This window comes from Hordeum vulgare, chromosome 7H, assembly GCF_904849725.1.
Source record: "Hordeum vulgare subsp. vulgare chromosome 7H, MorexV3_pseudomolecules_assembly, whole genome shotgun sequence".
Lineage (NCBI taxonomy): Eukaryota > Viridiplantae > Streptophyta > Magnoliopsida > Poales > Poaceae > Hordeum > Hordeum vulgare.
The window spans coordinates 87,151,449-87,167,134 of record NC_058524.1 but is presented as its reverse complement, the minus strand read 5'-3'; the positions used below and the strand labels follow the sequence as shown (position 1 = coordinate 87,167,134).

At 46.3% G+C, this 15,686-nt stretch overlaps 2 non-coding genes across 2 annotated transcripts; both read right to left on the bottom strand.

Moving 5' to 3' along the window:
- Window positions 1-442: 442 nt before the first annotated feature.
- On the bottom strand, window positions 443-514 carry TRNAW-CCA. Its single transcript has one exon. It is a non-coding gene; the product is annotated as a tRNA-Trp (tRNA).
- A 12,401-nt stretch (window positions 515-12,915) lies between these two features.
- TRNAW-CCA lies at window positions 12,916-12,987 on the bottom strand. Its single transcript has one exon. It is a non-coding gene; the product is annotated as a tRNA-Trp (tRNA).
- Window positions 12,988-15,686: the final 2,699 nt, after the last annotated feature.

Genomic DNA, 15,686 nt, shown 5'->3' with positions numbered 1-15,686 from the left:
TGCCTCTGCTTTGAGTTTTATGCTTCCTGTATATTTCAGTCTAAGCAACTTAGCATGACAATGAATGACTGATCAACATCAGCATGAATAATCCAGTTATTTTCCTGATATAATTCGAAATTTAGATCAATGCGTTGTAGATTTTAGAGGCCGGGATAAACTCCATCGGCAACAACAAGGTGTAGCTCGTTTTACGGTGTCAATGGTTATAATTCGGATCATGCGTAAGTAAAGTTAAGTGTTATTTTTGTTATGGAATGTGAAAAATTACCTAACTTTATTTATGGAAAGCACTATTCTAGGGTTCCTTGCTTTTTGGCTATGCTGGGTGTTTGTTTCAACTTGGTGGATGGTCCATAGCTATGTGCTTGAAATGATTGGCAAACCAGCAGAAATATCTTGGAGAAAAAAATCAAAAAGAATCGGATATGTTCAGGGAGTTTGAACCCTACGTGAATCGAACACGCAACCTTCTGATCTGGAGTCAGACGCGCTACCATTGCGCCAAGGATCCGATGTGATGATCTCCCTTCAATAACGTATTTAACATAGAAGTCTCAATTTATCAGTGCAGACAACCAAGGTAGCAGAGACCTCCACGGGCCCCTCGTGGCTCCAAATCTGTCGTATAAAATCATATCTTGACTTGACTTAGCTAACATACGAGCCATCATTAGCGTACAGCTACTGCCTACTGCTACGACACAATCGATGTAGAGAACAACCAATTAGTGAACGCTCCTTCATAAACATTTCAGCAATCACTTTCATTACCTGTCGCGTTTTGAGCGGGGGTTTTTTTCGTACGCGTTTTTGCTTTTTTTAAGTAGTCTTTTTTCAGTTTTGCGTCGATCTTTCGTAACTTTGGACGGAAAAATTTAGGTTTTTTTTACACGAAAAAACATGTTTTTTGTTTTTTTTGGAAGACACGGTTTTGCTTTCACGAGAGGCACGACCGTGTCTCTCACAAAGGGTAAAAAACGCATTTTTTTGCAAGACACGTGGTTTTGCTTCCGCGAAAGGCACGGTTTTATCCTCGCGAGTCGGAAAAGAAAAAACGTGTTTTTTTTACGAGAGGCAAGGTTTTGCTTCCGCGAAAGGCACGGTTTTACCCTCGCGAGTCGGAAAAGAAAAAACGTGTTTTTTTACGAGAGGCAAGGTTTTGCTTTCGCGAAAGGCACGGTTTTGCCTTCGCGAGAGGCACGCCCGTGCCTCTTCCGGGAAAAAAATATGTTTTCTGTTTTTTTACGAGAGGCAGGTTTTGCTTCCGCGAAAAGCACGGTTTTGCGTCCGTGCCTCTCCCAAAAGAAAAAAAATGTATTTTCTTCTGGGTTTTTTTCGGAGGTACGATTTTGCTTCCGCGAGAGGCACGGTTTTGCCTTCGCGAGAGGCACGACCCATGCCTTTCGAAAAGAGAAAAAACGTATTTTCTGGGTTTTTTCTATCGCATGAGTCACGGTTTTTCGTTCGGTTTTTTTGTGAAAAAAAGTTCGTCAAAACCTATCAACATGGGATCTAGTTTTGAAGATCTCGGCGCGAGAAAGCCAACGATGAAAACGGTTCGAGATTTGGACGCACGGTTTAGGAGATAAAACGTTTTGAAAATGCGGATCTACGAAAAAGGGAAAACTCCGTGGTTGCGACAAGTGGCACGCATGCAGTGCGCCACTTGTCGTAACCTGTGAAGATGAGATTAGTCGTTGGAAGGTCTACTCGCTAACTAGTGATTTCGCGTGCAAGGTGCCTAGAGCATCTATTCCCGGACCCCTTAAAACTCCCTCATATGCGCGGATGAATGGGGTAGGTTTGGATAGGTTAGTGACCGCTCAGAAAAACTTAATTCGGAGGGATGGTTTAAACCGACATCAAACGTCAGGGTTGATCAGTTCCCCTCATATAAATATGAGACATATGTGGAAAGGTTTGGGCGTGTCTGCCATGTCAGATTTGACATATGCTGGCGCACCCGACCTCACATATATTCGCCCCCATCCACTTCTCTTCCTCCTACTCTACTCTCAAGCTCTCGTCCGACGATCTTCGCACTTCTCCACCATGATGGTCAACGGATCCGAGTCCTACACATCTAGATCCATCGACCATGTGCTCATCGCACGCGGCCCTAAGGAGGAAATGACCGTCCTACTTACGATAAACTCTCGAGAGAGGATGGCGCCCGACGACAGCACTCAGTCTCCTTCCATCGGGAATCCATCGCGTTCGTCCAAATGGCGCATGGATCCACTGATATGGGTGTCATCGCTGCCTCACTGGAGACGGTGTGGTCCCTATGGTGTTCGAACACGACGATGAATGCGCAACCCCTCATTGTCACGCCGAACTGGAGGACGCATCATGGACGTCCTCCGACGCAAACATGACGCGGCGTGCCCGTTGTGGGAGGCATCCAGAAAATGAAAAAATAGAACGATGCATGGATCCACTGATAGAGGTGTTATCACCGTTTAACTGAAAACTATGTAGTCCGTCTGGCATCCGAACATGACAGCAAATGCCTAAACCCGTGTTTGCATGTCGAGCTGGAGGACACACTATAAACGTCATTCGATGAAAACATAGCGCAGCGTGGGCGTGCGAGGCAATCAAAAAATGAAAAAAAATAGAACGATGCATGGATCCAATAATAAAGGTGTTATCATCGTTTAACTGAAGACTGTGCATTCCGTCTCGCATCCGAACACGAGAGCAAACGTCTAAACCCGTGTTTGCATGTCGAGCTGGAGGACACACCTGTTGGGGAACGTCGCATGGGAAACAAAAAATTTCCTACGCGCACGAAGACCTATCATGGTGATGTCCATCTACGAGAGGGGATGAGTGATCTACGTACCCTTGTAGATCGTACAGCAGAAGCGTTAGTGAACGCGGTTGATGTAGTGGAACGTCCTCACGTCCCTCGATCCGCCCCGCGAACAATCCCGCGATCAGTCCCACGATCTAGTACCGAACGGACGGCACCTCCGCGTTCAGCACACGTACAGCTCGACGATGATCTCGGCCTTCTTGATCCAGCAAGAGAGACGGAGAGGTAGAAGAGTTCTCCGGCAGCGTGACAGCGCTCCGGAGGTTGGTGATGACCTTGTCTCAGCAGGGCTCCGCCCGAGCTCTGCAGAAACGCGATCTAGAGGAAAAACCGTGGAGGTATGTGGTCGGGCTGCCGTGGAAAAGTCGTCTCAAATCAGCCCTAAAACCTCCGTATATATAGGTGGGAGGAAGGGGAGGAGGCAGCCTCAAAACCTAAAGGTTTGGCCGAAATTGGAGGTGGAGGAGTCCTACTCCAATCCTACTTGGAGTAGGATTCCACCTTCCCACTTGGAAACTCTTTCCACCTTGTGTTTTTTCCTTCTCAAACCTTATGGGCCTTAGTGGGAACTTATTCCAGTCCACTAGGGGCTGGTTTATCTCTTCCCATAGCCCATGAGACCCCTTGGGGCGTGACACCCCTCCCGATGGTCCCCGGTACCCCTCCCGGCACTCCCGGTACACTACCGATGAGCCCGAAACTTTTCCGGTAATGCACGAAAACCTTCCGGTAACCAAATGAGGTCATCCTATATATCAATCTTCGTTTCCGGACCATTCCGGAAACCCTCGTGACGTCTGTGGTCTCATTCGGGACTCCGAACAACATTCGGTAACCAACCATATAACTCAAATACGCATAAAACAACGTCGAACCTTAAGCGTGCAGACCCTGCGGGTTCGAGAACTATGTAGACATGACCCGAGAGACTCCTTGGTCAATATCCAATAGAGGGACCCGGATGCCCATATTGGATCCTACATATTCTATGAAGATCTTATCGTTTGAACCTCAGTGCCAAGGATTCATATAATCCCGTATGTCATTCCCTTTGTCCTTCGGTATGTTACTTGCCCGAGATTCGTTCGTTAGTATCCGCATACCTATTTCAATCTCGTTTACCGGCAAGTCTCTTTACTCGTTCCGTAATACAAGATCCCGCAACTTACATTAAGTTACATTGCTTGCAAGGCTTGTGTGTGATGTTGTATTACTGAGTGGGCCCCGAGATACCTCTCCGTCACACGGAGTGACAAATCCCAGTCTCGATCTATACTAACTCAACGAACACCTTCGGAGATACCTGTAGAGCATCTTTATAGTCACCCAGTTACGTTGCGGCGTTTGATACACACAAAGCATTCCTCCGGTGTCCGTGAGTTATATGATCTCATGGTCATAGGAACAAATACTTGACACGTAGAAAACAGTAGCAACAAAATGACACGATCAACATGCTACGTCTATTAGTTTGGGTCTAGTCCATCACATGATTCTCCTAATGATGTGATCCCGTTATCAAGTGACAACACTTGCCTATGGCCAGGAAACCTTGACCATCTTTGATCAACGAGCTAGTCAACTAGAGGCTTACTAGGGACAGTGTTTTGTCTATGTATCCACACAAGTATTGTGTTTCCAATCAATACAATTATAGCATGGATAATAAACGATTATCATGAACTAAGAAATATAATAATAACTAATTTATTATTGCCTCTAGGGCATATTTCCAACAGTCTCCCACTTGTACTAGAGTCAATTATCTAGTTCACATCACCATGTGATTCCAACGAATCCAACACCCATATAGTTATGGGGTCTGATCACGTCTTGCTCGTGAGAGAGGTTTTAGTCAACGGTTCTGAAACTTTCAGATTCGTGCGTTCTTTACAAATCTTTATGTCATCTTATAGATGCTGCTACTACATGCTATTCGGAAATGCTCCAAATATCTACTCTACTATACAAATCCATTTCACTACTCATAGTTATCCGGATTAGTGTCAAAGCTTGCATTGACGTAACCCTTTACGACAAACTCTTTAACCACCTCCATAATCGAGAAAAATTCCTTAGTCCATTAGTTACTAAGGATAAATTTCGACCGATGCTAGTGATTCAATCATGGATCACTCTGTGTACCTCTCAACATACTTTGAGTCAAGGCACACTTCAGGTGCGGTACACAGCATGGCATACTTTAGATTCTACGGCTAAGGCATAGAAGACGACCTTCGTCTATTCTCTTTATTCTGCCGTGGTCGGGTTTTGAGTCTTACTCAAATTCACACCTCACAACGCAACCAAGAACTCCTTCTTTGCTGGTCTATTTTAAACTCTTTCAAAAACTTGTCAAGGCATGCATCTTGTTGAAACTTCTATTAAGCGCTTTCGATCTATCTCCATAGATCTTTGATGCTCAACGTTCAAGTAGCGTAATCCAGGTACTCCTTTGAAAACTTCTTTCAAACAACCTTGTATGCTTTACAGAAATTCTACATTACTTCTGATCCACAATATGTCAACCACATATACCTATCAGAAATTCTATAGTGCTCCCACTCACTTCTTTGGAAATACAAGTTTCTCATAAACCTTGTACAAACCCAAAAACTTTGATCATCTCATCAAAGTGTATATTCCAACTCCGAGATGCTTGCACCAGTCCATTGAAGGATCACTGGAGCTTGCATACTTGCTAGTATCTTTAGGATCGACAAAACCTTCAGGTTGTATCACATACAATGTTTGCTCAAGGAAACCGTCGAGAAAACAATGTTTTGACATCCTACGTGCAATATTTCATAAATAATGCATCAACAACTAACATAATTCTAACAGACTTTTAGCATCGCTACGAGTGAGAAAGTCTCATCATAGTCAACTGTTTGATCTTATCGAAAACATCTTTGCGACAAGTCGAGCTTTTCTTAATAGTGACTTATCACCATCATCGTCTGTCTTCTTTTAAAGATCCATTTTTACTCAATAGTCCTATGAACATCAAGTAGTTCTACCAAAGTCTACACTTTGTTTTCACACATGGATCCTCTCTCGGATTTCATGGCTTCCAGCCATTTGTCAGAATCTGGGCCCACCATCGCTTTCTCCATAACTCGTAGGTTCACTGTTTCTCAACAACATGACCTCCAAGACAGGGTTACCGTACTACTCTGCAGCAGTATGCGACCTTGTCGACCTACGAGGTTTGTAGTAACTTGATTCGAAGCTCAATGATCATCATCATCAGCTTCCACTTCAATTGGTGTAGGCGCCACATGAACAACTTCCTGCGCCCTGCTACACACTGGTTGAAGTGATGGTTCAATAACCTCATCAAGTTCTACTACCCTCCCACTCAATTCTTTCGAGAGAAACCTTTCCTCGAGAAAGGATCCGTTTCTAGAAACAAACACTTTGCTTTCGGATCTGAGATAGGAGATGTACCCAACTGTTTTGGATATCCTATGAAGATGCATTTATCCGCTTTGGGTTCGAGTTTATCAGACTGAAACTTTTTCACATAAGTGTCGAAACCCCAAACTTTCAAGAAACGACAGTTTAGATTTCTCTAAACCTCAGTCTATACTGTGTCATCTCAACGGAAATACGCGGTGCCCTATTTAAAGTGAGTGCGGTTGTCTCTAATGCATAACCCATAAACGATAGTGGTAATCCGATAAGAGACATCATAGTATGCACCATACCAAATAGTGTGTGGCTATGACGTTCAGACACATCATCACACTATGATGTTCCAGGTGGCATGAACTGCGAAACAATTTCCACATTGTCTTAACTGTGTACCAAAACTCGTAACTCAGATATTCATTTCCATGATCATATCGTAGACAGTTTATCCTCTTGTTACGACGAACTTCACTCTGAAACGGAATTGAACTTTTCAACATTTTAGACTTGTGATTCATTTAAGTAAATACTCCTGTATCTACTCAAATCGTCAGTGAAGTAAGAACATAATGATATCCATTGCGTGCCTCAACACCCATTGGACTGCATACATCAAAATGTATCACTTCCAACAAGTTACTATCTTATTTCATCTCAATGAAAACAAGGCCTTGCTCATGTGGTATGATTCGCATGTCACTAGTGATTCGAAATCAGGTGAGTACAAAGATCCATCAGCATGGAGCCTCTTCATGCAATTTATACTAACATAACTCAAGCGGCAGTGCCACAAGTAAGTGGTACTATCATCATCAACTCGTATCTTTTGGCACCAATATCATGAACATGTGTAACACTACGATCGAGATTCAATAAACCATTGAAGGTGATTATTCAAGAAAATAGAGTAACCATTATTCTCTTTAAATGAATAATCGTATTGCAATAAACACGATCCAATCATGTTCATGCTTAACGCAAGCACCAAATAACAATTATTTAGGTTTAACACCAATCCCGATGGTAGAGGGAGCGTGCGACGTTTGATCATCTCAATCTTGGAAACACTTCCAACACGTATCGTCACCTCGCCTTTAGCTAGTCTCTGTTTATGTCGTAGCTTTCATTTCGCGTCACTAATCACTTAGCAACCGAACCGGTATCCAATACCCTCATGCTACTAGGAGTACTAGTAAAGTACACATCAACATCATGTATATCAAATACACTTCTTTCGACTTTTGCCAGCCTTCTTATCTACCAAGTATCTTGAGTTGCTCCGCCTCAGTGATTGTTCCCCTCATTACAGAAGCACTTAGTCTCGGGTTTGGGTTTAATCTTGGGTCTCTTCATTAGTGCAGCAACTGTTTTGCCGTCTCACGAAGTATCCCTTCTAGCCCTTGCCTTTCTTGAAACTTAGTGGTTTTACAAACCATCAACTATTGATGCTCCTTCTTGATTTCTACTTTCGCAGTGTCAAACATCACGAATCGCTCAAGGATCATTGTATGTATCCTTGATATGTTATAGTTCATCACGAAGCTCTCACAGCTTGGTGGCAGTGACTTTGGAGAACTATCACTATCTCATCTGGAAGATTAACTCCCACTTGATTCAAGCAATTGTCGTACTCAGACAATCTGAGCACATGCTCAACAATTGAGCCTTTTCTCCTGTGCTTTGTGGACAAAGAATCTTGTCGGAGGTCTCGTACCTCTTAACAAGGGCACAAGCATGAAATCACAATTTCATCTCTTTAGAACATCACTTATGTTCCGTGACGTTTTACAACGTTTTCGGCGCCTTGCTTCTAAGCCATTAAGTATTTTTGTACTGAACTATCGTGTAGTCATCAGAAACGTGTATGTCGGTTGTTCACAGCATCCACAGACGACGCTCGAGGTGCAGCACACCGAGTGGTGCATTAAGGACATAAGCCTTCTGTGCAGCAACGAGGACAATCCTCGGTTTTACAGACTCAGTCTGCAAAGTTTGCTACTATCAACTTTCAACTAAATTTTCTCTAGGAACATATAAAACAGTAGAGCTATAGCACAAGCTACATCGTAATTCGCAAAGACCATTAGACTATGTTCATGACAATTAGTTCAGTTAATCATATTACTTAAGAACTCCCACTCAAAAAGTACATCTCTCTAGTCATTTGAGTGGTACATGATCCAAATCCACTATCTCAAGTCCGATCATCACGTGAGTCGAGAATAGTTTCAGTGGTAAGCATCTCTATGCTAATCATATCAACTATACGATTCATGCTCGACCTTTCGGTCTCATGTGTTCCGAGGCCATGTCTGCACATGCTAGGCTCGTCAAGCTTAACCCGAGTGTTCCACGTGCGAACTGTTTTGCACCCGTTGTATGTGAACGTTGAGTCTATCACACCCGATCATCACGTGGTGTCTCGAAACGACGAACTGTAGCAACGGTGCACAGTCGGGGAGAACACAATTTCGTCTTGAAATTTTAGTGAGAGATCACCTCATAATGCTACCGTCGTTCTAAGCAAAATAAGGTGCATAAAAGGATTAACATCACATGCAATTCATAAGTGACATGATATGGCCATCATCACCTGCTTCTTAATCTCCATCACCAAAGCACCGGCACGATCTTCTTGTCACCGGCGTCACACCATGATCTCCATCATCATGATCTCCATCAACGTGTCGCCATCGGGGTTGTCGTGCTACTCATGCTATTACTACTAAATCTACGTCCTAGCAAAATAGTAAACGCATCTGCAAGCACAAACGTTAGTTATAAAGACAACCCTATGGCTCCTGCCGGTTGCCGTACCATCGACGTGCAAGTCGATATTATCTATTACAACATGATCATCTCATACATCCAATATATCACATCACATCGTTGGCCATATCACATCACAAGCATACCCTGCAAAAACAAGTTAGACGTCCTCTAATTTTGTTGTTGCATGTTTTACGTGGTGACCATGGGTATCTAGTAGGATCGCATCTTACTTACGCAAACACCACAACGGAGATATATAAGTTGCTATTTAACCTCATCCAAGGACCTCCTCGGTCAAATCCGATTCAACTAAAGTTGGAGAAACCGACACTTGCCAGTCATCTTTGAGCAACGGGGTTACTCGTAGCGATGAAACCAGTCTCTCGTAAGCGTACGAGTAATGTCGGTCCAAGCCGCTTCAATCCAACAATACCGCGGAATCAAGAAAATACTAAGGAGGGCAGCAAAAACGCACATCACCGCCCACAAAAACTTTTGTGTTCTACTCGAGAAGACATCTACGCATGAACCTAGCTCATGATGCCACTGTTGGGGAACGTCGCATGGGAAACAAAAATTTTCCTACGCGCACGAAGACCTATCATGGTGATGTCCATCTACGAGAGGGGATGAGTGATCTACGTACCCTTGTAGATCGTACAGCAGAAGCGTTAGTGAACGCGGTTGATGTAGTGGAACGTCCTCACGTCCCTCGATCCGCCCCGCGAACAATCCCGCGATCAGTCCCACGATCTAGTACCGAACGGACGGCACCTCCGCGTTCAGCACACGTATAGCTCGACGATGATCTCGGCCTTCTTGATCCAGCAAGAGAGACGGAGAGGTAGAAGAGTTCTCCGGCAGCATGACGGCGCTCCGGAGGTTGGTGATGACCTTGTCTCAGCAGGGCTCCGCCCGAGCTCTGCAGAAACGCGATCTAGAGGAAAAACCGTGGAGGTATGTGGTCGGGCTGCCGTGGAAAAGTCGTCTCAAATCAGCCCTAAAACCTCCGTATATATAGGTGGGAGGGAGGGGAGGAGGCAGCCTCAAAACCTAAAGGTTTGGCCGAAATTGGAGGTGGAGGAGTCCTACTCCAATCCTACTTGGAGTAGGATTCCACCTTCCCACTTGGAAACTCTTTCCACCTTGTGTTTTTTCCTTCTCAAACCTTATGGGCCTTAGTGGGAACTTATTCCAGTCCACTAGGGGCTCGTTTATCTCTTCCCATAGCCCATGAGACCCCTTGGGGCGTGACACCCCTCCCGATGGTCCCCGGCACCCCTCCCGGCACTCCCGGTACACTACCGATGAGCCCGAAACTTTTCCGGTAATGCACGAAAACCTTCCGGTAACCAAATGAGGTCATCCTATATATCAATCTTCGTTTCCGGACCATTCCGGAAACCCTCGTGACGTCTGTGATCTCATCCGGGACTCCGAACAACATTCGGTAACCAACCATATAACTCAAATACGCATAAAACAACATCGAGCCTTAAGTGTGCAGACCCTGCGGGTTCGAGAACTATGTAGACATGACCCGAGAGACTCCTCGGTCAATATCCAATAGCGGGACCCGGATGCCCATATTGGATCCTACATATTCTACGAAGATCTTATCGTTTGAACCTCAGTGCCAAGGATTCATATAATCCCGTATGTCATTCCCTTTGTCCTTCGGTATGTTACTTGCCCGAGATTCGATCGTTAGTATCCGCATACCTATTTCAATCTCGTTTACCGGCAAGTCTCTTTACTCGTTCCGTAATACAAGATCCCGCAACTTACATTAAGTTACATTGCTTGCAAGGCTTGTGTGTGATGTTGTATTACTGAGTGGGCCCCGAGATACCTCTCCGTCACACGGAGTGACAAATCCTAGTCTCGATCTATACTAACTCAACGAACACCTTCGGAGATACCTGTAGAGCATCTTTATAGTCACCCAGTTACGTTGCGACGTTTGATACACACAAAGCATTCCTCCGGTGTCCGTGAGTTATATGATCTCATGGTCATAGGAACAAATACTTGACACGCAGAAAACAGTAGCAACAAAATGACACGATCAACATGCTACGTCTATTAGTTTGGGTCTAGTCCATCACATGATTCTCCTAATGATGTGATCCCGTTATCAAGTGACAACACTTGCCTATGGCCAGGAAACCTTGACCATCTTTGATCAACGAGCTAGTCAACTAGAGGCTTACTAGGGACAGTGTTTTGTCTATGTATCCACACAAGTATTGTGTTTCCAATCAATACAATTATAGCATGGATAATAAACGATTATCATGAACTAAGAAATATAATAATAACTAATTTATTATTGCCTCTAGGGCATATTTCCAACAACACCATGAACGTCATAGCGCGGCGTGGGCGAGACAACCATGAAAGAAAAAAGGAACCAGGCCGTCATGAAAAGTAAAAGAGGAATCGGAAATGTTCAGGGACTTTGAACCCTACGTGAATCGAACACGTCATGTGAGACAGCCAGGAAAAGAAAAAGAATCGGATATTAGCTCAGGGAGTTTGAACCCTACGTGAATCGAACACGTCATGCGAGACAAGCATGAAAAGAACACGTCGTTCGAACACGACGACGAATGCGCAACCCCTCATTGGCACGCCGAACTGGAGGACGCATCATGGACGTCCTCCAACGCAAACATGACGCGACGTGCCCGTTGTGCGAGGCATCCAGAAAATGGAAAAATAGAAGATGCATGGATCCACTGATAGAGGTGTTATCACCGTTTAACTGAAGACTATGTAGTCCGTCTGGCATCCGAACATGACAGCAAATGCCTAAACCCGTGTTTGCATGTCGAGCTGGAGGACACACTATAAACGTCATTCGATGAAAACATAGCGCAGCGTGGGCATGCGAGGCAATCAGAAAATGAAAAAACAGAACGATGCATGGATCCAATAATAAAGGTGTTATCATCGTTTAACTGAAGACTGTGCAATCTGTCTCGCATCCGAACACGAGAGCAAACGTCTAAACCAGTGTTTGCATGTCGAGCTAGAGGACACACCATGAACGTCATAGCGCGGCGTGGGCGAGACAACCATGAAAGAAAAAAGGAACCAGGCCGTCATTAAAAGTAAAAAAGGAATCGGAAATGTTCAGGGACTTTGAACCCTACGTGAATGGAACACGTCATGCGAGACAGCCATGAAAAGAAAAAGAATCGGATATTAGTTCAGGGAGTTTGAACCCTACGTGAATCGAACACGTCATGCGAGACAGCCATGAAAAGAACACGTCGTTCGAACACGACGACGAATGCGCAACCCCTCATTGGCACGCCGAACTGGAGGACGCATCATGGACGTCCTCCAACGCAAACATGACGCGACGTGCCCGTTGTGGGAGGCATCCAGAAAATGAAAAAATAGAACGATGCATGGATCCACTGATAGAGGTGTTATCACCGTTTAACTGAAGACTATGTAGTCCGTCTGACATCCGAACATGACAGCAAATGCCTAAACCCGTGTTTGCATGTCGAGCTGGAGGACACACTATAAACGTCATTCGATGAAAACATAGCGCAGTGTGGGCGTGCGAGGCAATCAGAAAATGAAAAAATAGAACGATGCATGGATCCAATAATAAAGGTGTTATTATCGTTTAACTGAAGACTCGCATCCGAACACGAGAGCAAACGTCTAAACCAGTGTTTGCATGTCGAGCTGGAGGACACACCATGAACGTCGTTTGACGAAAACATAGCGCGGCGTGGGCGAGACAACCATGAAAGAAAAAAGGAACCAGGCCGTCATGAAAAGTTAAAAAAGAATCGGATATTAGTTCAGGGACTTTGAAAATCGAACACGTCATGCGAGACAGCCATGAAAAAAAAATGAATCAGATATTTGTTCAGGGAGTTTGAACCCTACGTGAATCGAACACGCAACCTTCTGATCTGGAGTCAGACGCGCTACCATTGCGCCAAGGATCCGATGTGATCTCTCTACTTCAAGACATTATTTAACGTAAGCTTCCGGATGTAACAGGCTAGCTGAAGCTTCCATGGGCTCCTCGTGGTTCTAAATCTGCCGTAATACGGCCCACGACAATTAGCACACAACCCATGTACTCTGACACCAGTAAAATGTGCTTCCTACTGCTGTCCAGTCGCTGCCCTGCCCTTGGGCGGTTGGAGGCATCAATTGCAAAAAAAGCTTCTGATTCTGTGCAGCGCAGGCACCACGCGGGCGGAAGATTCTATTCGGCGCTGCTGCGGCTGTCACCGTCAGCTGTACGCGCACGTTCCACGATGCCGGTGCGGTGGCCGTCGCAGCCGCGAGGCCCCCACACACCACATGCGCAGAAATGCTACTACTCTACTTGCTCCTCCTCACGGAGAGAAAAGACCACAGCAGCCACTGCTGGATCCTGGATCCTGGATGGGTGCCATGTAGCAGTACAGTTTGGCCACGTTTAAGAGAAGAGGTGATCTGGAGTGCATGATTGATGATTCCGTCGATGCTCCCGCGAGGAGATGATCGATCTGTGTCAGCAGGAATGTTTCGGGGCAGGGGTTCTCTCGGTTCAGAATTCAGATGCGTGCGTGCGTGCGGAGCAAAGGAGGAAGATGCTACTGCGGATCAGTATGTCAATTCTTCGGTGTGGCGCCTAGCTACGTATCACCCTGTGGCTGTGGGGGTTTGGTTGTTGGAACTGATGCGATGACTCTCCCCTATGCAAAGTTCTGGAGTACTATTTTGTTGAGAAACAAAATGTTCCATCATGACACTTTCATGAGTCCCAGATAGGTCAACTGATCTAGAAAAGGGACAGTACATTTTGCTAACCCCTTAACAAACTAGCTTAGCACATACTCCAGCGTCGCGTCACAAGAAGCTCGAATTGGTCTCTCGCCGTCACGCGCAAGGAAGCCTTGCCATGTGACGGTGATGAACTCGCTAGATACAACTACCCCTGTCCAGGTTTATTAGGTCCCTGTTATTTGTGGCTAAACTTTGATCATAAATTTAACAAATACTCACTCAGTTCTAAAATAACTGTCTCAACTTTATCCTAACTCTTGTATAAAATTGTACTAAGCTTAAGACACTTATTTTAAGACGGAGGGAGTAATATGTAAAATAATATATGTCATAAAGATTACAGTATGGAAAAGTTGTTCCAAATACAAACAAGACAATATATTTCTTGTATCATATAATATATATATGTTAGCTTTATAGATGGTCAAAGATGGATCAAACTTCGAGGGCCCAATAAATCCGGATGAAGGCGGTAGTAGCTCGAGTTATCCCTCCCTCCCCGCATTGCTCCCGCGAGCAACCGGGGGGAACCCTTGCACCACCGCTGCCCAAATCCCTCCCCCTCGGCCTCCCTCCCTCCCCCCCCCCCCCCCGAGGCGTCGTCGGGCAAAGCTCGGCCGGTGTGGCCAACGGAGGCTGCTCCCTCTCCTCACGGCTCGGGCCCAGCGGGGGATGGCTCTACGTGTGGAGATGCCGGACTGGTGCCAGGCCTGCGGGCGTGGCGGTCGACGTGCGGGGCGTCGTCGTCTTTCCTTGGCGGTGGTGCAGCGGCGCCCAGCTGCGTTGATTCGGCGCGTCGACTGCGAGGTCGTCTCCCGCCTTCCTCCTTCCCCATCGCGGGCGTGCGTCAGTGCTCCTCGGTCAGCTGTGGTTCTGGCGACCGTGTGTGGCCTCGGATGACGCTGCTCCGGGTGGTTTGCCCGCGATGGCGCAACCACTTGGCTGCAGGCTGACGCGGCGGCACGCGGCGATGCCTTCCCGGCCCAGATCTAGGCCCTTTTGGGGCCCATCTAGGTCTGGGCGAGCCTCGCTCGGGCTCGCCTGCGACTGCTCCGGCGGACGGGGATTCGGCTCGTGCAGGGGGTTGCGAAGACGGCGGCGCGTCTACTGCAACGCGGTGACGGGAGCTTCACGAGCACCTTTCGGGCTCGGGCGGGTCTAGAGGGCCTTGCATGCCCCCTTGTTGCGTTCGGTCGGTGACCGCCCTTGGCGGTGGAGGTTGTCCCCTCTCGCGTGGCTGCTAACCCTACTGCTCCTCGTTCCCAGTTGCTTTCTCTCAGCTCCGTCGGGCTCGCGCCGTTTACCATACGAAGGCGGCGGTGATGATTGCAAGACAGTGGTGACGCATGTTGCTGAGCGGCAAGTTCCGTGGAGCGTGATGGATCGTCCAAGGGTTGGCGGACGGGAGAAATCCCTGACGGCTTGTTGACACCAGCGTGGCGATGTCCTATGGGCGCCGCCATTCCTTCCTGAAGTGCATCGGGTATTCCCCTTCCCCACGCTTCGCCGCGTATCAGGGGAAACCCTAGGACCAGTTCGGGCGACAACGTCATCGTCGTCGCGTTCCTTCTTGAAGGCGTTGCTTGGTATGTGGAGGTTAAAGTGCTAGGAGCGTGGTGGAAATCCTCCGCTGAGCGCAACGGTTACGGGTCATCATTGTTTTCGTCGATCCGACGCTGTCGACATTTCTTTCTTTCTTTTTCTTTTTTGTTTCTTTTGAACATGTTTGTGCTGTTTGTTCCAGCATTGGACTCATAATTGTATTGGATGTTTGATATATCTATATGTCCCGAATGCCTATTTCAGAAGCGATGGTAGCTCATACTAGCTCATGCAGTCAATGGTTGTCATGTTTATGCATCGCAGA